A 25156-nucleotide genomic window follows, 5' to 3' on the forward strand; every position below is an offset into this window, starting at 1 on the left:
TAACCTAAACCTTTATTAATACTAAAAATATACTGTTCTAATATACTCAGTGTCACAGCGTAGATTAACCTAAACCTTTATTAATACTAAAAATATACTGTTATAATATACTTAGTGTCACAGCGTAGATTAACCTAAACCTTTATTAATACTAAAAATATACTGTTATAATATACTCAGTGTCACAGCGTATATTAACCTAAACCTTTATTAATACTAAAAATATACTGTTCTAATATACTCAGTGTCACAGCGTAGATTAACCTAAACCTTTATTAATACTAAAAATATACTGTTCTAATATACTCAGTGTCACAGCGTAGATTAACCTAAACCTTTATTAATACTAAAAATATACTGTTCTAATATACTCAGTGTCACAGCGTATATTAACCTAAACCTTTATTAATACTAAAAATATACTGTTCTAATATACTCAGTGTCACAGCGTATATTAACCTAAACCTTTATTAATACTAAAAATATACTGTTCTAATATACTCAGTGTCACAGCGTAGATTAACCTAAACCTTTATTAATACTAAAAATATACTGTTCTAATATACTCAGTGTCACAGCGTATATTAACCTAAACCTTTATTAATACTAAAAATATACTGTTCTAATATACTCAGTGTCACAGCGTAGATTAACCTAAACCTTTATTAATACTAAAAATATACTGTTCTAATATACTCAGTGTCACAGCGTATATTAACCTAAACCTTTATTAATACTAAAAATATACTGTTCTAATATACTCAGTGTCACAGCGTAGATTAACCTAAACCTTTATTAATACTAAAAATATACTGTTCTAATATACTCAGTGTCACAGCGTAGATTAACCTAAACCTTTATTAATACTAAAAATATACTGTTCTAATATACTCAGTGTCACAGCGTAGATTAACCTAAACCTTTATTAATACTAAAAATATACTGTTCTAATATACTCAGTGTCACAGCGTAGATTAACCTAAACCTTTATTAATACTAAAAATATACTGTTCTAATATACTCAGTGTCACAGCGTATATTAACCTAAACCTTTATTAATACTAAAAATATACTGTTATAATATACTCAGTGTCACAGCGTATATTAACCTAAACCTTTATTAATACTAAAAATATACTGTTCTAATATACTCAGTGTCACAGCGTAGATTAACCTAAACCTTTATTAATACTAAAAATATACTGTTCTAATATACTCAGTGTCACAGCGTATATTAACCTAAACCTTTATTAATACTAAAAATATACTGTTATAATATACTCAGTGTCACAGCGTAGATTAACCTAAACCTTTATTAATACTATAAATATAATGTTCTAATATACTCAGTGTCACAGCGTAGATTAACCTAAACCTTTATTAATACTAAAAATATACTGTTCTAATATACTCAGTGTCACAGCGTAGATTAACCTAAACCTTTATTAATACTAAAAATATACTCGGTGTCACAGCGTATATTAACCTAAACCTTTATTAATACTAAAAATATAGCGTAGATTAACCTAAACCTTTATTAATACTAAAAATATACTGTTCTAATATACTCAGTGTCACAGTGTAGATTAACCTAAACCTTTATTAATACTAAAAATATACTGTTCTAATATACTCAGTGTCACAGCGTAGATTAACCTAAACCTTTATTAATACTAAAAATATACTCAGTGTCACAGCGTATATTAACCTAAACCTTTATTAATACTAAAAATATACTGTTCTAATATACTCAGTGTCAGTGTAGATTAACCTAAACCTTTATTAATACTAAAAATATACTGTTCTAATATACTCAGTGTCACAGCGTAGATTAACCTAAACTTAAGATTAACCTAAACCTTTATTAATACTAAAAATATACTCTGTCACAGCGTATATTAACCTAAACCTTTATTAATACTAAAAATATACTGTTCTAATATACTCAGTGTCACAGTGTAGATTAACCTAAACCTTTATTAATACTAAAAATATACTGTTCTAATATACTCAGTGTCACAGCGTAGATTAACCTAAACCTTTATTAATACTAAAAATATACTCAGTGTCACAGCGTATATTAACCTAAACCTTTATTAATACTAAAAATATACTCAGTGTCACAGCGTAGATTAACCTAAACCTTTATTAATACTAAAAATATACTGTTCTAATATACTCAGTGTCACAGCGTAGATTAACCTAAACCTTTATTAATACTAAAAATATACTGTTCTAATATACTCAGTGTCACAGCGTAGATTAACCTAAACCTTTATTAATACTAAAAATATACTGTTCTAATATACTCAGTGTCACAGTGTAGATTAACCTAAACCTTTATTAATACTAAAAATATACTGTTATAATATACTTAGTGTCACAGCGTAGATTAACCTAAACCTTTATTAATACTAAAAATAAAAGCAAATGAGGGGCAAAAAAAGAATCTAAAAAATGTTTTGAAAGGGATACAAAATACTTATCTGAGAAGTGTTGGGATACAGAAGAGAGGGGATTTAAAGGGACAGTCTAGTCCAAAATAAACGTCCATGATTAAGATAGAGAATGCAATTTTAAACAATTTTCCAATTTACTTTTATCACCAATTTTGCTTTGTTCTCTTGGTATTCTTAGTTGAAAGCTAAACCTAGGAGGTTGATATGCAAATTTCTAAGCCCTTGAAGGCCGCCTCTTCTCTCAGGGCATTTTAACAGTTTTTCACCACTAGAGGGCGTTAGTTCATGTGTGACATATAGATAACACTGTGCTCATGCACGTGAAGATCCAGTGAGCCAGCTCTGATTGGCTAAAATGGATGTCTGTCAAAAGAACTGAAATAAGGGGGGCAGTTTGCAGAGGATTAGATACAAAGTAATCACAGAGGTAAAAAGTGTATTATAACTGTTTTGGTTATGCAAAACTAGGTAATAGGTAATAAAGGGATTATCTATCTTTTTAAACAATAACAATTCTGGTGTAGACCGTCCCTTTAAGTTTAGTAAAATCTTTTTCTTGTATTAGTTAATAGGGATAGTACATTAAACTGCTTGCTCTGTTTGAATCATGAAAATGTACTTCTATTATCAAATTTTCTTCATTTACATAGTACCCTTTGCTGAAGAAGCAGCTATGGTCTACTGGGAACTAGCTAGCCACATTGGTGAGCCAATGACAAAAGGCAAATATGTGCAGCCACCAACCAGCAGCTAGCTCAAAGCAGTGCATTGCTGTGCTTGAGCCTACCTAGGTATGCTCTTCATCAAAGGATACTAAGAGAATGATGCAAATTAGATTGCATGCTCTATCATAAAAGTAAAAACTTTGACTTTAGTGTCTATTTAAGTTTTAAAGGGATATGGCAATCAAAATTAAACTTCCATGATTTAGAAAAGTCATGCAATTTCATAAAAACTTTTTAATTTACTGCTCTTGGTAACGAAGCTACATTTCAACAAAGGACACTGTGAAAGCATATCTAGATAGGTTCAGTCAGGAGCTTGCAAATGATAACAACAAGTTTATTACTATATGTTTTCATATACACACACCACAGTGCCACACTATATAACTATGTGTTATACATATAGTGCTCAGGACATGTGCACACTCCTGAGCATACTTCAGCACGCTTTAATGAGGCGTTAACCTCCAACAATGGATGCCAAGAGAAAGAACATGCTTTGTATTAAGCATGCAAATTGTTTTACTCTTTCCTGTCCATTTAAATAAAATAATATATTTACATCAACCATAGGATTATATACACCAGGAATGTAAGGCATATCTTTTGTTACAATAGTTAGGCAGGGGTTGCAAAAGCCACAGCACAAAATGTGCGCAGGAGGTTAAAACTGGTGATGCATAGTGCAGAGCTAATGCAACTCACGGGCAGCATCACAAGTACTTGGCAAACTAATTACTGGCACTGCTGCCACAAAACAAGGAAATGCCACAGCATGCAATGTACTCATCAACTGCTCCAGACTAGACAGCACTAGCTCAGACACTGGTAAATTCACTCGGTCAGAGAATAGTGCTATTGCCTTAGTGATACGAAGATTTAAAGAGCAAGCCCATAAATCAGAAGGGGGAGCGGACACACAAGAGGGACGTATCCATTCACCCCAGTTAAGTTTTTAACACCAAATAAATTAAAATAAATTTGGATAAGAAGGGAATTGCGAGAATTTATAAAAACATTATGTTGCCTGGTTAGGTTAAAGGGACACTGTACCCCAAAAAAAATTTTCTTGATTCAGATAGAGCATGACATTTTAAGCAACTTTCTAATTTACTCCTATTATCAAATTTTCTTCATTCTCTTGTTATCCTTATTTGAAATGCAAGAATGTAAGTTTAGATGCCGGCCCATTTTTGGTGAACAACCTGGGTTGTCCTTGCTGATTGGTGGATAAATTCATCAACCAATAAAAAAGTGCTGTCCAGAGTACTGAAACCAAAAAAAAAGCTTAGATGCCTTCTTTTTCAAATAATGATAGCAAGAGAATGAAGAAAAGTTGATAATAGGAGTAAATTAGAAAGTTACTTAAAATTGCATGCTCTTTCTGAATTACAAAAGAAAACATTTGGGTATAGTGTTCCTTTAAATAGAAAAGGCAGTCTAAGCTACATTTTCCAATAACTCAGCCCCACATTATTGTAAGCAGACCAATATTGTATCCTCTAATTATTTTGATATATTGATGGCCCAAAATGTGCAAGAATGTTTTACTAAGCAGCAAATCTCGCTATCCCTGCAGATTACATAACATTTATGAATTCTAAGCTCACTATGTGACAAATCATATACAAATCAGCAAAAGTAAAGCTGAACAGAACATTCATTCACTGAAGAGATCTTTAAATAAATTGTTGCAAATGGGCTCAGCTACTTTAAAATATCTTTCTGCAGAAAGAAAAGAAAAAAGCTACTTCCTCTTACAGACAGCATGACAGGTTAACCCTTACACTCCCAGCCTAGCCTGTAGATGCTTTTGTCCCGGACTGCAATGTCACTGTGGATCGTACCATCTGCTAAGGATGTGCATCTACTGAACAATAAGGGGAGGGAGACCATCTGTCAGCTGAACATTTTCAGCCAGCACACCTTCAAATGTAAAAGCTACACAATCTTTAAAAAGGTGGGGGACCCTCTCAAAAACAGCACCTTAAATTACACAAAGCGCACACAGACATAAATATATATATTATCCCATAAACAAACATGTCATTTATCTCAGGGTGAGACTAATCCCAACAGCCTGGTAGCCACAATTCAAAGAACTTTGCTTCTTGCTCCAAAATGTTTAGCTTACTTTACAGATGCTTGTAAAAAAATTCTAGCTCCTCGTTTTTTCATTATCTCCTAAATCTGATATAAATGTGTCACCCTCTGATGAATCTATGAATGTGTCTACTTCCTAGAACCTGCAAAATGTAGTTAGCCCCTTTGTTATATTTTTTTATCAAACCGTTCAAAGTGAGGAAGTGCACAATACCTAAGATTCAGCAGATGTGCAATAAATGGAGATTATATATATAAAAAAGAGGCAATGCAGAGCACTGTAAAATGTGTTTCCTCAATGTGTTTTCAATGACATGTTATACCAGCTGCAGTTCACAAGATGTATGCAAAATTGCAGTTTGGGTTGATTATTGTATATGAAATAGCTGTTTTTTTTCTTTGAAACAACAACCAATTAAAATGGACTGAGCTTGCAGGGAAATTAGAATGCCTTAATTTATCACCTTCTATACACACACATGCTTCCTTATCTTAGTCTGTTTACCAAAGCCCCATATGTAGAGAGAACAATTACTTATCTCTCCTACTTCCCACTGGGAGTGTAATTTCTTCTGCTTGCTATGTTGACATAGCTTTCTGCAGCCAATGCATTTTACATTTTTCAGTATATGCAAAAATTAGCTATTTCAAATACCAAAATAAAAGTAAACAAACAGTTTGTAAACTATTTATTACACTCCAGCAGGTAAAAAAGATAATTGGGAACAAATTAAAGTTAAGAAAATGTGACAGTACACTAACCCTTTGGTGAAATGTAGGTCTCAAACACAATATGAGTGTACCGTGCTGGCTTATCTGACTAAGTGCTGGTTCAAAATAATACATGGATAAATGTTTACCCCCAGCACTCCCCCAGGGTTATAATATTAACCATTTAAATGTAGCTAGCACTACAGCCCTGTGTGGCAGTCAAGAGGTGAAGCTGCATGTTGGAGAAGGATAATTTACTTCCTCATCCTGAGATTCCCCCATCGGTTTGCTGCCTGGCTCCTCCTGGGCACAGCAAGAACAAGGCTGCTCCACTGCAGTCAGCCTCACTGTTCAGAATGTGGTTCCCCATAGCCCAGCACAGGAACCCATGTGGAAAGAGTTGCTCTTATGTGTTTAATGCATCCACTGTCACAGTACAGAGTGGCATTCTGACTACAGGAAGGTCGATACCTAGGGCTAAGTAACAATGCACCCCGGGTGACATTTACACTCCAGCTGTGTCAGTTTCACATGCTTGGCAGTGTTTAGTGACAGCGCAGGATATTAGCACAGACGATTCACAGGAAAGGGTGTGTGGTGGTGTTGTTTTCTTATTCTACCCATGGGAGTTTCAGGGTTAAACCTCAATTCTAAGTGTTCACGTTACACACACAGTAAAGCAATATCTACAAAGTTGTAACCTATGGACCAGAAAGAATAAACTGCCCTTCATCTATAATACCAGCATGTGAGGAATAACACTGCAAAACTGTATTTATGCTGATAAATATTCCTTTCACTGATAGTGTACACATAACAGTAAATGCCTCGGGTGGTGCTACAGCCAGATGAACAACCAGCATTTTATGGGAAACTTAGTAATATGGATCACTCAGGGAGAACAAAATTCATTGCCTCACCAGATATTTACCATTTCTACTCCTGGCTCCAGTTATTTTTTAACAAACATGAAGATCTCAGACTAGTGCACAAAATCATTGAATATAGTAACACCCCCCACACACACACACACTCACACTCAATCACACACACACACACACTCACACACACACACACACACACACTCACTCACACACTCACTCACACACTCACTCACTCACTCACTCACACAGTGTACTCGTACAAAATGAAGACTGTGCTTTGTTTCATGTCACAGTGTAGGCACTGTCAGTTGGTAAACCAAACAGCAGCAAAACACTAGTAGTGCATTTATTTTACCCACAGATATGTCACAACATGAAAAGTAACCATTAAGCAGAAATTAAATCAGAATTTTTCCATAAATCAGAAAAGTATGAAGAAATACGTGAGATGCTACATACAATGGTAGAAACACAAAAACACTCCAGCAAAGCAGATGTTAAAAAGATCTGATGATACATTTTTATACCTTGTAACTTAGTAGCAAGTAAAATTGCCAACAGTGTAATAAGTGCCCCATTTAATCTGGCCACAAAAAGCAAGTTGGTTTCTTTATTCTGAATTTGGAGAATCTAAGGTACATTTACTAGGAAAACGCTGCCTCCTAAGTTGCTAACAATTCAGCACAAATCAGATTTCTACTACAGGTAGAAAACCCTTTATACAAACTGCTTCTGACCGGAAAAGGTTTGGATTTTGGAATATTTGCATCTTTAAAATAGGATAGTTTGGAAAGGGGATGGAAACGAATGTAAAACCACAATATCACATCATTCAGCCAATATTTACATGTCATAGTACAGGTTGTACATTTAAGATAAAGGTAGCTTTATATCATTTGTAATACTTTTGTAAACCGTATCCTCAAATACTATAGATAGTACTGTACTGTAATCAAAAAGGTAATATTTGTTTTAAATAAATATAGACTATTATTTGCATTTTAGAACACAAAGACACATGCAGAGAATACTGTAAGAGGCAGAGAAAATAGTCATTTCTGATAATATTAAAAAAAAATAATAATAAATTGAAAAGTTTGGATTTTGGAATTCTGGATTTGGGGATTTGTTGAAGTGTTACCACAATAAAATGTAAAATGTTGCCAGTGACATAAGCCCGGCATTGAAACTTATCTTATTCACAACAGCAAATCAAATAATAGTTGAGTTAAAAACCGCAAACAAGGGCTACAATTTTATTCAAAATTTAAGAGCTAGCAAGAATATTTAGGAGTTTCATATATAGATATTGGTGGAATAAAATAGATGCCAGAAGCAAAATTCAAGTAGAAGTGGATTCCTGGGATTTATCAAGCCCTCCCTGTAAAATCGCCAATGACTCATAACAGAAATGGGTCAGTTTCTTTTTTTTCCAACATGATGACATTTTAAAGGCTTGCAATTAATAAAGGGACTTTTCTTCTTTTTTGCAAAATAAGTGCAATTTAAAATGTGTTACTATTTTGTTTTTTATTGTGTTGTTGAAATTTTAAACACAGAGAAAGCAATACAACAAGCAAAACGTTTACCTACACAAGTTAACAGCAACAATAAAATAATATCAAACCATATAAAACGGAGCAATTAAAACATTATAAAAAAGGTAGGAAATATATGAATACAAAGTGTAAAAATATGTAAATAAACAAATATATGGGCCAGATCTAAAAGTGCACGGTTTCCCAGAGAAATATGTTGTATAAATCAAGCACTTTTTAGGCAACCATTGACAGGGACTCTAATTTAGGGGCATATGAATTTGGTTTTTATTTTAGTGGAAAAAAAAAGATTTTTCTGTACTGAGAAGAGAAAAACAAAACAAATAAAAAAAACACCTTTTTTTAAGGTTGCTGGGAATATCTCTGCAATAGTAACATGATAGGTTTTAATTTAAAGCACATCATTGTATGCACTATCCACTGTAAAGGGGTCTGGGAACAGTATACAGTGCAGCCAGTGATTGGCAGGGCCACGCAACCGCCACTGCCGAATGGGTCACCAGTTGTTTCCTGCCGGGGACCAGCAGTTCTTTATGGCTCCTGAACAAGCCTTTATCCCCCTGCAAAGGGCTTAAACATATAGAATTCCACTGGGAGTGGTGCAAAAATAACATGCTTTAACCAATGATTATGTCATTTCGGCATTACAATGCTCCTTTAAATAGAATTACAGGAGTCTGGCTTATTAGCGAGTGAGTTCCTAACCCGCAGAGTGCAGACCAGTAACGCACAGCGTCAATAGTGATAGGGGATGTCATTTTATCACTATAATGGTCCATTAATACTATTATAATATATATATATTGTTACAGAAGCATTAGTTATTTTGTTGTGAAGAGCTTATTTCCCAGCAGCAATGCTTGAACCAGCAAGCCAGCGCCTAAGAAGGGCTCCAAGAAAACCGTAACAAGTTTCATTTCATAAAGAGTTAACTCTTTTTTTTCAGCTTTTAGAAACTATTGTCTAATCACCTCTGGAGCCAGACTGCTAATTGATAAGATGAACTTGTAAACTTGTTATCTTAAGTACTGTAATCCTATTGTGGCCTGTCAAAGGACAGTGCTCTCTATCTAAATGTGTGATGGGGGATTTTGTGCTTCCCCCCCTCTCCCCCTGGGAGTGCCCTGTGTGCATGTAACCTTAATAAAAAGCAGGCTGGGCATCCCAGTCCTGAGTTCTTGTTTGACCCTCAATCGCAGCGTTGACTCGTTTTTGTGGGCAGAAGGGTATCCTAGCTGTACTGCAGCTAAGGGAGATTATTCTATATTTGCGAGACTCATATAGAATACTATGGAAAGCAGCTTCTCCCCTCTTTAGCAATAGGGATCCAGGCTACAGAAGCATTAGTTATTTTGTTGTGAAGAGCTTATTTCCCAGCAGCAATGCCTGAACCAGCAAGCCAGCGCCTAAGAAGGGCTCCAAGAAAACCGTAACAAGTTTCATTTCATAAAGAGTTAACTCTTTTTTTTCAGCTTTTAGAAACTATTGTCTAATCACCTCTGGAGCCAGACTGCTAATTGATAAGATGAACTTGTAAACTTGTTATCTTAAGTACTGTAATCCTATTGTGGCCTGTCAAAGGACAGTGCTCTCTATCTAAATGTGTGATGGGGGATTTTGTGCTTCCCCCCCTCTCCCCCTGGGAGTGCCCTGTGTGCATGTAACCTTAATAAAAAGCAGGCTGGGCATCCCAGTCCTGAGTTCTTGTTTGACCCTCAATCGCAGCGTTGACTCGTTTTTGTGGGCAGAAGGGTATCCTAGCTGTACTGCAGCTAAGGGAGATTATTCTATATTTGCGAGACTCATATAGAATACTATGGAAAGCAGCTTCTCCCCTCTTTAGCAATAGGGATCCAGGCTACTAAGCGGTCCATCTCTCAGCGAGACTAAGGGTAACCGTAACATTTGGCGGCAGCGGTGGGATTGGCGTCCTAGCGCAAGGAGCAGCACCACAACAGCACTGGTATCGTAGGAGAGTAATTGAGGGCAACGCTAGCCACTGCGCAGCGTCCCTACCTACAGCAGCATGGAGCTGACAAGACACTATTCAGAACCCTGTGAAGAGCACCTCAACCTGATCCGTCGCTATGAGGGCGCGGATTTCGTTCCAGAGGTAAAGAGGCGGCTAGTCCTATATGGTCCAGACCCTGCACAGGAGGTAGTCAGTCGCATCATCCGGGAATTGGATACGGAGAACAAAGCGGCACGAGCCTTTGAGCGCCAACTGTGGAGTTTGAGGGTCTGGACACCTGGTCTCCAGCGAGAAAGTGAGTCACAGGGAGCGGAGAGCAACGACCTCCCTTCCCAGCGGCAGCCAGAGTTACAGGGAGAGGAGAGCAGCGACCTCCCTCCCCAGCGGCAGTATACCGTGCAGAGGGAAGAGACAACCAGTCCCCTTCCCCAGCCAGAGATACCAGAGGCAGCAGGCCTCATAGACTGGTCCTGGGAGGACCCCCAGCAGGCAGGTGGAGATGGGACCGCAGTCTCTCTACCGGCCCTACAGGGATGCTGGGCAGGCGGCCCAGATCCCCAGCGACAGACCCAGCTACAGGGAGGGGAGAGCATCGACCTCCCTCCCCAGCCGGAGTGTGCCTTCCAGGGAGAGGAGACAACCGGTCTCTCTCCCCAGCCGCAGCATGTTCCACAGGAAGCGGAGAGCATCGACCTCCCTTCCCAACGGCCCACCGGAGTATCAGGAGGAGGAGGTAAGCCAATCTCCCCCTCCCCAGCTAACTCCTAACTTGGGCCCAGGGTTAACAGTGGAGATGTTAACCCCCACTGACCCCCACGTTCCCTTTGCCACCGGGCAGGACTATGCCCCAATTCCCCCAGCAGAAGAGCTGGCATCAGGACAGAGCACTGCTGGCCTCTGCCCTACAGACCTTGTCCTTGTTACAGGACTGGCCTACAAACCCCTCACCCCAGCAGAAGCGCTGGCACCAGGGCAGAGTGCCGCTGGCCTCTGCCCCCCAAGTACCATCAGCTATTTGCCCAGCTGCGCCAGGAAGGCAGAGGATGCTACACTTTCATCCTATAACCTGGAACTTACAGGCCAGTGCTACTTGTTGTGGGGGGGCTGCTTTGCTGCTAGTGTTTATTTGTGGGTGGGTTGCGAGACTAACTTAGGCACTGACCGACAGAAGGTCAGGTGCCTGGTTAGTCTCCCTCCAAAAGGGGAGATAGGGGCCGCTTCACGAGGCAGACCCTGTATATGCTGCCTCAGATAACCGCCAGCACCATCGGCAGAGGGTATGGCTCGAGGGGCGATCTACCGAGGGATTGCGAGACACAGGGGCTACTATCACGCTGGTACAGAGTCATTTGGTGCCAGAGCACAAGCGATCCGGACAGACGGTGGCCGTTAGAGTGGCGGGGGGGGGATGTGTACAAAATTCCAACAGCTAAAGTGCATCTTGATTGGGGAGCGGGAAAGGGGGCTGTGAACGTGGGCCTAATGGATAATTTACCTGCCGAAGTACTACTGGGCAACGATTTGGGCCCCATGACTTCTGCCTATGCTCCAGTATGCAACAACGAGGCGGACCCAGTGACTACACGGGCCCAAGCCCGGACGGAGCGAGAGCTTTCACCAGTGCGGGAGACACAGATGCTTCCATGTTCGGGCTGGGAGCCGTCCTCAGCCAAGTAGGCGAAGATGGAGGGGAGCATCCAGTTGCCTACATCAGCCGGAAGCTCCTGCCCCGCGAAGTCAGCTATGCAGCGGTCGAAAAGGAGTGTTTGGCTTTGGTGTGGGCATTAAAGAAATTGACTCCCTATTTATATGGTCAGGAGTTCACTCTGGTCACCGACCATAACCCGTTGGTGTGGCTGAACCGGGTCTCTGGAGATAACGGCAGGCTATTACGTTGGAGCTTATCGTTGCAAACCTTCAATTTCACCATTACTTACAGACCTGGGAAACAGAATGGCAACGCCGACGGGTTGTCCAGACAAACCGACCTCAGCCCCGCATAACCAGCGGTCTGGACAGCCTTAGTCTGCCCCGAAAAGGGGTCAGACCGTGTCTGCCAGAGTGTTCCACAGAAAGGGAGCAATGTTACAGAAGCATTAGTTATTTTGTTGTGAAGAGCTTATTTCCCAGCAGCAATGCCTGAACCAGCAAGCCAGCGCCTAAGAAGGGCTCCAAGAAAACCGTAACAAGTTTCATTTCATAAAGAGTTAACTCTTTTTTTTCAGCTTTTAGAAACTATTGTCTAATCACCTCTGGAGCCAGACTGCTAATTGATAAGATGAACTTGTAAACTTGTTATCTTAAGTACTGTAATCCTATTGTGGCCTGTCAAAGGACAGTGCTCTCTATCTAAATGTGTGATGGGGGATTTTGTGCTTCCCCCCCTCTCCCCCTGGGAGTGCCCTGTGTGCATGTAACCTTAATAAAAAGCAGGCTGGGCATCCCAGTCCTGAGTTCTTGTTTGACCCTCAATCGCAGCGTTGACTCGTTTTTGTGGGCAGAAGGGTATCCTAGCTGTACTGCAGCTAAGGGAGATTATTCTATATTTGCGAGACTCATATAGAATACTATGGAAAGCAGCTTCTCCCCTCTTTAGCAATAGGGATCCAGGCTACTAAGCGGTCCATCTCTCAGCGAGACTAAGGGTAACCGTAACATTTCAAGTGGGAGAAAGCCAGGGACAAGTCATTTCACAGGTCTGGGGACATAGTCTTAAAGGGGGCATTGTTCACCAGAGTCACAATATGTCCCCAGACGTTTCCCAAAGGGCCACACACACCCAACAAAAGTCAATATACTCTCAGGGGCACAATCTTCCAGGGGCCATAGTCATGAGGAAGGAGGCTGGCAAATAGGCTTCTCCAAAATCCAGGGAAGCAGGGCAATTTTCCATTTAAAGGGCCAGTTACAAACAGCAGTTTGTAACATATATATATATATATATATATATATATATATATATATATATATATCATAGTGTTCTTTTCTATGTGAGATATTATGTATTAGAATGTAATGTGCCACCAGATAGAAGTTGATTGTATTTAGAGTTCAATATCTCCAGAACAGTGTTCAATATAGGAGGTGGCTTCAACTGGCAAAAGCAACTATTTCAAACCAAAAATAAAGATAACATTTGTAATTACTAATAATAATTGTAACACACAGCAGCTAGTAATATGGATCATTGGGAACACATTCAAGGGAAGAAAATGTTACAGTACAATGGCTCTTTAAAGACATTCAAACACAATGGAGAATGTATCTATAAAAACTGAGGTCTCATTTATATATGTAATATTATATATTCAAAAATCTATGCACATTATTACTATTGACTGCGATCACACGTCACACTGCAGACACATTTACATCTGGATAACACTATCAACCTAAAAGTCCAAAATACTTTAAAAATGCCCCCACAAAATAAAAGTTATAATTAGTAAGGGGCTGTCAAGTTGTATTAAAAGTAGGAGCCATCCACAAAATGCTTAAAAGGTTCTGAAGCCATGAGCAGATACGTGTGAATGATATAAAAAGTTGGAAGGAAATTTTGGGAGCTGTGGCCCCTGATGTTATCCAATAGCCTTCTCAGCTGCCATACAATCAGTAGTGTAGAGTTTCAAGCAATCCTTATCCAGCACAGACCCTAGGAATCCAAATTATTCAGACTGACGTGTGTCAGCTCAGAAAATGTAAATTATATTGAAAACATTCATCTTTGGTTTGCATCTATTAATTAACCCCTTTACTGCCAGAGAGGACTAAAATGCATCACTGTGTGCAATGTGCTGCAGCCCTCTCTGATGGCCAAGTGCTTAATATTTGTTTTCCTAGAGTCTGAGATTCACTAAAGATCAATATTTTAATTATCTGGGGAGGTGGACTGCAGCACTGATATCTAGACAATTTTATTTCTGCTCCCACCCAAAAATTATCTTAGTGTCTCCTCCACATCCCTAAACCTATTAGCATTTCCCATACAATCTGCCTCCCAGTCCAGACTCATTGTACCAGCATTATGCAGCTAGTTTCCATTTCCCTCTTGCCCCATTCTCTGGTTGCCAACCTGGCTTAATTTGTACAAAGGCATTTTTATCCTGACACTGAATCTGGTTATTCTCTTTGTATCAAAGACGTCAGTTATCTCTACAGTCTCTCTAGTCTTCCCCCCCATATCAAATCTTTCCATTTCTCTCTCCACCCACTCCTCAAGTCTCTTTTATCCACATTTATCCCCAATAGCTCACTTTGTCCCCATCTCTCCCCAAAATCACATTACCCCATTTTCTCACTCTGCTCTAATCTCTTCCTCATCTTTATTTGTTCCCCCCATTCTCACTCACTTGTTTTCATTTTTACCCATGATTGTCCCTCATTTACCCTCATTTCTTCCCCCATTCTCTCTCTCTCTCTCTTGCCCACGTTTCTCCCCAATCTCTCTCTTGCCCACGTTTCTCTCCAATCTCTCTCTCTTACTCATGTTTCTCCCCAATCTCTCTCTCTCTTACTCATGTTTCTCCCCAATCTCTCTCTCTCTTACTCATGTTTCTCCCCAATCTCTCTCTCTCTCTCTTACTCATGTTTCTCCCCAATCTCTCTCTCTCTCTCTTACTCGTGTTTCTCCCCAATCTCTCTCTCTCTCTCTTACTCATGTTTCTCCCCAATCTCTCTCTCTCTCTCTTACTCATGTTTCTCCCCAATCTCTCTCTCTCTTACTCATGTTTCTCCCCAATCTCTCTCTCTCTTACTCATGTTTCTCCCCAATCTCTCTCTCTCTTACTCATGTTTCTCCCCAATCTCTCTCTCTCTTACTCATGTTTCTCCCCAATCTCTCTCTCTCTTACTCATGTTTCTCCCCAATCTCTCTCTCTCTTACTCATGTTTCTCCCCAATCTCTCTCTCTCTCTTACTCATGTTTCTCCCCAATCTCTCTCTCTCTCTTACTCATGTTTCTCCCCAATATCTCTCTCTCTCTTACTCATGTTTCTCCCCAATCTCTCTCTCTCTTACTCATGTTTCTCCCCAATCTCTCTCTCTCTTACTCATGTTTCTCCCCAATCTCTCTCTCTCTTACTCATGTTTCTCCCCAATCTCTCTCTCTCTTACTCATGTTTCTCCCCAATCTCTCTCTCACTCATATTTCTCTCCAATCTCTCTATCTTACTCATATTTCTCTCCAATCTCTCTATCTTACTCATATTTCTCTCCAATCTCTCTATCTTACTCATGTTTCTCCCCAATATCTCTATCTTACTCATGTTTCTCCCCAGTCTCTCTCTCTTACTCATATTTCTCTCCAATCTCTCTATCTTACTCATGTTTCTCTCCAATCTCTCTCTCTTACTCATATTTCTCTCCAATCTCTCTCTCTTACTCATATTTCTCTCCAATCTCTCTCTCTTACTCATGTTTCTCCCCAATCTCTCTCTATTACTCATGTTTCTCCCCAATCTCTCTCTCTTACTCATATTTCTCTCCAATCTCTCTCTCTTACTCATGTTTCTCCCCAATCTCTCTCTCTTACTCATATTTCTCCCCAATCGCTCTATCTTACTCATATTTCTCTCCAATCTCTCTATCTTACTCATATTTCTCTCCAATCTCTCTATTTTACTCATATTTCTCTCCAATCTCTCTATCTTACTCATATTTCTCTCCAATCTCTCTATCTTACTCATATTTCTCTCCAATCTCTCTATCTTACTCATATTTCTCTCCAATCTCTCTATCTTACTCTTATTTCTCTCCAATCTCTCTATCTTACTCTTATTTCTCTCCAATCTCTCTATCTTACTCTTATTTCTCTCCAATCTCTCTATCTTACTCATATTTCTCTCCAATCTCTCTCTCTCTTACTCATATTTCTCTCCAATCTCTCTCTCTTACTCATATTTCTCTCCAATCTCTCTATCTTACTCATGTTTCTCTCCAATCTCTCTCTCTTACTCATATTTCTCTCCAATCTCTCTCTCTTACTCATGTTTCTCTCCAATCTCTCTCTCTTACTCATATTTCTCTCCAATCTCTCTCTCTTACTCATATTTCTCTCCAATCTCTCTCTCTTACTCATATTTCTCTCCAATCTCTCTCTCTTACTCATATTTCTCTCCAATCTCTCTCTCTTACTCATATTTCTCTCCAATCTCTCTCTCTTACTCATATTTCTCTCCAATCTCTCTCTCTTACTCATATTTCTCTCCAATCTCTCTCTCTTACTCATATTTCTCTCCAATCTCTCTCTCTTACTCATATTTCTCTCCAATCTCTCTCTCTTACTCATGTTTCTCCCCAATCTCTCTATCTTACTCATTACCCAGCTAGTTTCTCTCCTCTCTTCGCTATTATCCACCAGTCTTTCTTTCCCATTGCTTCACAATTTCTATATTTCCCTAATGTCTCATCCAGTCTATCTTCCCCATTTTTTATTTCTCCACCAGTCTCTACCTCTTCACCATTATTTCCTCATTAGACATATACTTCTTCCCTCTTCTCTTTTTCATTACCACGAAAGTCTCACTGTTTATTACCCAATCTTACTCTATTCCCCAATTCTTCATCAGTCACTCTTCGAATGTACTAATGTATTTTATTGTAGCCTATTGTATCAATGCAATGTTTTGTGGATCCAGGACATACTTGAAAACGAGATAAATCTCAATATATCCTTCCTGGTAAAATATTTTATAAATAAATAATAATAATGAATCTATCTTCCCCATATATCCACTAGTCTTTTGGTGTCATTCTTGCTTCAACTACTCTCTACCTTACCCATTTGGTGTCCAGCTACTCTCTACCTTATTGCACCGCTCTCTCCACTTCTAAGTTATATTTTAAATGTCTATAAAACCCTCTCTCAGAGCGCACTCTATTTACTGCTACTCCCTTTAGCCCCTCCACCAGCTCCCCATATTACCGTATTCCGCAAAGCCGCCTCTCCTCTCTCCCTTTGGTTGCTTCCGCTCCGCCCCGGGGCCGAACCTACCGCGAGACTTCCAAGACAACGTGAGATTTCCCAACGCATCACACGTAGCGTGGCTTGTCACTTGCATAGGGCGGAACATGACGTTTGGCGTCATTTTGTTTATGGGCAAATGGCGCTTAGGGAAGGAAGTACCCATTTTACTGACTGGCGGTGTGATGATGACGTTTGCAGCCAGTGAGCTTGACAACAGAGAGACTGATAAATGATAATAACACAGAGGCACACCCTGAGGCCAAATGACAGGCAAACTGACAATGAGAGCAAGTTCACTAAGCTTCCCTTTACAAGCAACTCCTGACTGGCACTGAGAAAATAATCAACTACACTGACACATGTAGACTCACTGGCACTAACAAAAGAATACTGGCCCATGCACTGAACATATAAGGCAGTAACACATGTAGACTGGCACTGGGAAATACACTAACATATGTAGACTGGCACTGACCATATAGACTGGCAGTAAACACATGCAGACTGGCACTGGACATATAGACATGCAGACTGGCGCTAAGAAATACGACCTACACTGACATATGTAGACTGGGACTAACAAAAGCAGACTGGCACTGAACATATAGACTGGCACTTATACATGAAGACTGGTACTAAGAAATACACACCTACACTGACATATATAGACTGGCAGACATGCAGACTGGCACTAGGAGATACTCACCTACACTGACACATGTACACTGACACTGAACATATAGACTGGCAGTAACATATGCAGGCTGGCACTAAGAAATACTGACCTACACTGACTTATGTAGACTGGCACTAACTAAAGAAGACTGGTACTGAACATATAGACTGGCACTACGAAATACTGACCTACATTGACACATGTAGACTGGAACTAACAAAAGCAGACTGGCACTAAACATATAGACTGGCAGTAACACATGCAGGCTGTCACTAAGAAATACTGACCTACACTGACATATGTAGACTGGAACTAACAAAAGCAGACTGACACTGAACATATAGACTGGCACTAAGAAATACTGACCTACACTGACATATGTAGACTGGCACTGAAAAGCACTGACCTACACTGACAAATGTACATTGGCGCTGAGAAATACTGACCTACACTGACATATGTAGACTGGCACTGAAAAGCACTGACCTACACTGACAAATGTACACTGGCACTGAGAAATACTGACCTACACTGACAAATATACATTGGCACTAAGAAATACTGACCTACACTGATATGTAGACTAGCACTGAGAAATGCCGACCTACAGTGACATATGTAAACTAGCAGCATCACATGCAGACTGGCACTGAACATATAAAAAGGCACACATGCAGACTGGCACTGAGAAATACTGACCTACAATTACATATGTAAACTAGCAGCAACACATGCAGACTGACACTGAACATATAAAAAGGCACACATGCAGACTGGCACTGAGAAATACTGACCTACACTGACACATGCAGTCCTCACCTCCTGTTTCTCAACCTCAAACCCTTCTAGATTGTAAATTCCCACGGGAATAGGGCTCTCAATTCATCTTTTATTTTTTGATACATTTTGTTTTGTCTCTTAAAAATATTGTATCATCATTGTACTTTTACCTTCTGTACCCATGGACAGCGCTGCAGAGTTTGTTGGCGCTTTATAAATAAAGTATAATAATAATAATAACAATAATAATGTAGACTGGCAATGAGAAATACTGACCTACACTGACATATGTAGACTGGCAGTAACGAGCAGACTGGCACCAACAATTACTGAACTACAATGACAAATGAAGACTGGCAGTAAAATATGAAGACTTGCACAGAGAAACACTGACATATAGACTGGCAGTAACACATGCGGACTGGCACAAAGAAATACTGACCTACACTGACACATGTAGACTGGCAGTAACGCATGCAGACTGCACAAAGAAATACTGACATATGTAGACTGGGAGTAGCTCGTGCAGACAAGCACAAAGAAATACTGACCTACACTGACATATACAGACTGGCAGTAACATGTACAGACTGGCACAGAGAATTACTAACCTACACTGACATATGTAGACTGTCAGTAACACATGCAGACTGGAACAAAGAAATACCTACACTAACATGTAGACTGGCAGTAATACATGCAGACTGGCACAAAGAAATACTGACATATGTAGACTAGGAGTAGCACGTGCAGACAAGCACAAAGAAATACTGACCTACACTGACATATACAGACTGGCAGTAACACATGCAGACTGGAACAAGGAAATACCTACACTAACATGTAGACTGGCAGTAATACATGCAGACTGGCACTGAGAAATACTGACCTACACTGACACATGCAGTCCTTACCTCCTGTTTCTCAACCTCCTGCCCTTCTAGATTGTAAGTTCCCACGGGAATAGGGCTCTCAATTCCTCTTTTATTTGTTTGATACATTTTGTTTTGTCTCTTTAAAATATTGTATCATCATTGTACTTTTACCTTCTGTACCCATGGACAGCGCTGCAGAATTTGTTGGCACTTTATAAAGAAAGTATACTAATAAAATAATAATAATGTAGACTGGCACTGAGAAATACTGACCTACACCCACATATGTAGACTGCCAGTAACACATGCAGACTGGCACATTACTGAACTACAATGACAAATGAAGACTGGCAGTAACACATGCAGACTGGCACAGAGAAACACTGACATATAGACTGGCAGTAACACAGACAGACTGGCACAAAGAAATACTGACCTAAACTAACACATGTAGACTGGCAGTAACACATGCAGACTGGCACAGAGAAATACTGACATGTAGACTGGGAGTAGCATGTGCAGACTGGCACAGAGAAATACTGACCTACATTGACATATACAGACTGGCAGTAACACGTACAGACTGGCACAGAGAATTACTGACCTACACTGACATATGTAGACTGGCAGTAATACATGCAGACTGGCACTGAGAAATACTGACCCACACTGACAGATGTAGACTGGTACGGAGAAATACTGACCTACACTGACAGATGTAGACTGACACTGAGAAACACTGACCTACACTGACAGATGTAGACTGACACTGAGAAACACTGACCTACACTGACATATAGACTGGCAGTAACACATGCAGACTGGCACAGATAAATACTGACATATGTAGACTGGCAGTGAGAAATACTGACCTACACTAACATGTAGACTGTCAGTAACACATGCAGACTGGCACAGATAAATACTGACATACGTAGACTGGGAGTAGCATGTGCAGACTGGCACAGAGAAATACTGACCTACACTGACATATGTAGACTGGCAGTAGCACATGCAGACTGGCACAGATAAATACTGACATATGTAGACTGGCAGTAACACATTCAGACTGGCACAGATAAATACTGACATATGTAGACTGGCAGTAACACATGCAGACTGGCACTGAGAAATACTGACCCACACTGACAGATGTAGACTGGTACAGAGAAATACTGACCTACACTGACAGATGTAGACTGACACTGAGAAATACTGACCTACACTGACATGTAGACTGGCACAAACACAAGCAGACTGACACTAAGAAATACTGATCTACACTGACATGTGGACTTGAACTAACAAATGGAGATTGGCACTAAGAAATACTGATCTATGCTGAAAAAGACTTTGACAGGTTAGACTGGACTAAATTAAAGTGTACTAAAATGTCCCTTTAACATTAATTGAACCTTTCAATTGCACTAAGAATTATTGGGCAGAAATAAAACATTTCTTCTTTTTTTTTTATTTTTAAATTAAAAAAGCGTTGACTCATGAAACCAATGAGGACCATAGTAAAAATGTATAAGGGGATTTTTTTTTTTCATTTTTTTTTTTCATTTTTGGCTAAAACTGCATTTTATATGTAAATAATGTAAATGGGTAAATCACTTTCATGTATTTTGTTTCTGTGGTTTTAAATGTGTCATATCTATTTCATTTATGTGATGGTTGATACTAATACAATTCAAATGCATCACTTTAAAGAAAAAAAAATACTGATCTACACTGATATGTAGGGGCCAATTTATGAAGATGCGGGCGGACATCGATAAATGCATACGCTGTCGGCATTAATCATTGCACAAGCATTTCGTCTGATTCGCAGATTGGCCGCTAGCAGGTGGTATCAATCATCCCGATTGTATCCGATCATGATGATTGCTGTCCGCTGTCTGAGAGTCGGTGGACGAGTTAAGGAGCAGCGATATTAAGATCGCCGCTTCTTTATTTACAGTTTGTTTCCGGCGAAACAGCTGCAATCGCAGCTATATAAATCGGCCCTGTAGACTGGAATTAACAAATGAAGATTGGCGCTGAGAAATACTGACCTGCACTGATACATACAGAGTGGCACTAACACAAGCAGACTGGCACTGAGAAATACTTACCTGACTCGGATAGCTTTACAATATTACAACAAGCTTTAGATCATTGGATCCTATGGCCTAGATTTAGAGTTTGGCGGTAGCCGTGAAAAGCAGCGTTAGAGGCTCCTAACGCTGGTTTTAGGCTACCGCCGGTATTTGGAGTCAGTCAGGAAAGGGTCTAACGCCCCTTACGTCAATTGCGTATCCTATCTTTTCAATGGGATCTTTCTAACTCCGGTATTTAGAGTCGTGGCTGAAGTGAGCGTTAGAATTCTAACGACAAAAGTCCAGCCGCAGAAAAAAGTCAGTAGTTAAGAGCTTTCTAGGCTAATGCTGGTTCATAAAGCTCTTAACTACTGTGCTCTAAAGTACACTAACACCCATAAACTACCTATGTACCCCTAAACCGAGGCCCCCCCACATCGCCGCCACTCGATTAAATGTTTTTAACCCCTAATCTGCCGACCGCCACCTACGTTATACTTATGTACCCCTAATCTGCTGCCCCTAACACCGCCGACCCCTATATTATATTTATTAACCCCTAACCTGCCCCCCACAACGTCGCCGCCAGCTACCTACAATAATTAACCCCTAATCTGCCGACCGCGAAGCGCCGCTACTTATGTTATCCTTATGTACCCCTAATCTGCTGCCCCTAACATCGCCGACCCCTATATTATATTTATTAACCCCTAACCTGCCCCCTTCAACGTCGCCTCCACCTGCCTACACTTATTAACCCCTAATCTGCCGAGCGGACCGCACCGCTATTATAATAAAGTTATTAACCCCTAATCCGCCTCACTCCCGCCTCAATAACCCTATAATAAATAGTATTAACCCCTAATCTGCCCTCCCTAACATCGCCGACACCTAACTTCAAGTATTAACCCCTAATCTGCCGATCGGAGCTCACCGCTACTCTAATAAAAATTTTAACCCCTAAAGCTAATTTTAAACGTAACCCTAACACCCCCCTAAGTTAAATATAATTTTATTCTAACGAAATAAATTAACTCTTATTAAATAAATTATTCCTATTTAAATCTAAATACTTACCTGTAAAATAAACCCTAATATAGCTACAATATAAATTATAATTATATTATAGCTATTTTAGGATTAATATTTATTTTACAGGTAACTTTGTATTTATTTTAACCAGGTACAATAGCTATTAAATAGTTAAGAACTATTTAATAGCTAAAATAGTTAAAATAATTACAAAATTACCTGTAAAATAAATCCTAACCTAAGTTACAATTAAACCTAACACTACACTATCAATAAATTAATTAAATACAATATCTACAAATAAATAAAATTAAATAAACTAACTAAATAAAAAAGAACTAAGTTACAAAAAATAAAAAAATATTTACAAACATTAGAAAAAAATTACAACAATTTTAAACTAATTACACCTACTCTAAGCCCCCTAATAAAATAACAAAGCCCCCCAATATAAAAAAAATGCCCTACCCTATTCTAAATTACTAAAGTTCAAAGCTCTTTTACCTTACCAGCCCTGAACAGGGCCCTTTGCGGGGCATGCCCCAAAGAATTCAGCTCTTTTGCCTGTAAAAAAACACATACAATACCCCCCCAACATTACAACCCACCACCCACATACCCCTAATCTAACCCAAACCCCCCTTAAATAAACCTAACACTAAGCCCCTGAAGATCTTCCTACCTTATCTTCACCATACCAGGTTCACCGATCGATCCAGAAGAGCTCCTCCGATGTCTTGATCCAAGCCCAAGCGGGGGGCTGAAGATGTCCATGATCCGGCTGAAGTCTTCATCCAAGCGGGAGCTGAAGAGGTCCATGATCCGGCTGAAGTCTTCTATCAACGGCATCTTCAATCTTCTTTCTTCGGGAGCCATCATCTTCCAGCCGACGCGGAACATCCTCTTCTCCCGACGCCTACTCGCCGAATGACGGTTCCTTTAAATGACGTCATCCAAGATGGCGTCCCTCGAATTCCGATTGGCTGATAGGATTCTATCAGCCAATCGGAATTAAGGTAGGAATATTCTGATTGGCTGATGGAATCAGCCAATCAGAATCAAGTTCAATCCGATTGGCTGATCCAATCAGCCAATCAGATTGAGCTCGCATTCTATTGGCTGTTCCGATCAGCCAATAGAATGCGAGCTCAATCTGATTGGCTTAGTGTTAGGTTTATTTAAGGGGGGTTTGGGTTAGATTAGGGGTATGTGGGTGGTGGGTTGTAATGTTGGGGGGGGGTATTGTATGTGTTTTTTTACAGGCAAAAGAGCTGAATTCTTTGGGGCATGCCCCGCAAAGGGCCCTGTTCAGGGCTGGTAAGGTAAAAGAGCTTTGAACTTTAGTAATTTAGAATAGGGTAGGGCATTTTTTTTATTTTGGGGGGCTTTGTTATTTTATTAGGGGGCTTAGAGTAGGTGTAATTTGTTTAAAACTGTTGTAATTTTTTTCTAATGTTTGTAAATATTTTTTTATTTTTTGTAACTTAGTTCTTTTTTATTTTTTGTACTTTAGTTAGTTTATTTAATTGTATTTATTTGTAGATATTGTATTTCATTAATTTATTGATAGTGTAGTGTTAGGTTTAATTGTAGATTATTGTAGGTATTTTATTTAATTAATTTATTGATAGTGTAGTGTTAGGTTTAATTGTAACTTAGGTTAGGATTTATTTTACAGGTAATTTTGTAATTATTTTAACTATTTTAGCTATTAAATAGTTATTAACTATTTAATACCTATTGTACCTGGTTAAAATAAATACAAAGTTACCTGTAAAATAAATATTAATCCTAAAATAGCTATAATATAATTATAATTTATATTGTAGCTATATTAGGGTTTATTTTACAGGTAAGTATTTAGATTTAAATAGGAATAATTTATTTAATAAGAGTTAATTTATTTTGTTAGATTTAAATTATATTTAATTTAGGGGTTAAAGTTAGACTTAGCTTTAAGGGTTAATACATTTATTAGAGTAGCGGTGAGCTCCTGTCGGCAGATTAGGGGTTAATACTTGAAGTTAGGTGTCGGCAATGTTAGGGAGGGCAGATTAGGGGTTAATACTATTTATTATAGGGTTATTAAGGCAGGAGTGAGGCGGATTAGGGGTTAATACATTTATTATAGTAGCGCTCAGGTCCGGTCGGTAGATTAGGGGTTAATAAGTGTAGTTAGGTGTAGGCGACGTTGGGGGCGGCAGATTAGGGGTTAATAAATATAATATAGGGGTCGGCAATGTTAGGGCAGCAGATTAGGGGTACATAGGGATAATGTAGGTGGCGGGGGTGTACGGAGCGGCAGATTAGGGGTTAAAAATAATATGCAGGGGTC

The 25156-nt window shown here is 39.3% G+C and overlaps 1 protein-coding gene across 3 annotated transcripts in view; it reads right to left on the minus strand.

Moving 5' to 3' along the window:
* Positions 1-25156, minus strand: part of GRB2 (growth factor receptor bound protein 2) — a 157280-nt gene that overhangs the window by 128594 nt on the left and 3530 nt on the right. For 2 of the 3 annotated variants that reach the window (XM_053708979.1, XM_053708967.1), the window contains exon 1: positions 17336-17419. The exons of the other annotated variant lie outside the window; for it this stretch is intronic. The gene's annotated coding sequence lies outside the window, so the exon portion shown is untranslated. Of the gene's footprint in view, positions 1-17335; positions 17420-25156 lie in introns of those variants that run through there. 3 annotated transcript variants of the gene reach the window in all.

Source organism: Bombina bombina, chromosome 1, assembly GCF_027579735.1.
Source record: "Bombina bombina isolate aBomBom1 chromosome 1, aBomBom1.pri, whole genome shotgun sequence".
Lineage (NCBI taxonomy): Eukaryota > Metazoa > Chordata > Amphibia > Anura > Bombinatoridae > Bombina > Bombina bombina.